Below are 510 nucleotides of genomic sequence, written 5' to 3'. Positions count from 1 at the left end.
AAGTACTCCAGAAGCACGCTCCAGTATTTCGTTCGGAATTGGGGAAGCTGTGGGACTTCACAGCCAAGATTCACGTCCAGTCAGATGCGAAACCGAAGTTCTACCGACCACGTCCTGTCGCTCTATCCCTGAGACAAAAGGTATTCGACGAGATAGATCGCCTAAGGGGTTTAGGAGTTATTACACCTGTAAAGTACTCAGAGTGGGCTGCACCCATAGTTCCCATTGTAAAGACTGACGGGTCTATTCGATTGTGCGGGGACTACAAAGTTACTGTGAACCCAGTTCTGTTAACTGATACATATCCACTACCTCGATCAGAGGATCTGTTCGCTGCCCTAGCTGGAGGAAAGATCTTCTCGAAACTTGATTTAAAGCACGCTTACCTTCAGATACCGCTAGATGAGGCTTCCAAGAAATTTACAACCATCAATACCCCTAAAGGGCTCTTCCAATATGAGCGCCTTCCTTTTGGAGTCTCATCAGCACCCTCATTATTTCAACGTACAA

This window comes from Amphimedon queenslandica, unplaced genomic scaffold (genome assembly GCF_000090795.2).
Source record: "Amphimedon queenslandica unplaced genomic scaffold, v1.1 AMPQUscaffold_13277, whole genome shotgun sequence".
NCBI lineage: Eukaryota > Metazoa > Porifera > Demospongiae > Haplosclerida > Niphatidae > Amphimedon > Amphimedon queenslandica.
Note: the sequence above shows the minus strand (reverse complement) of the source record.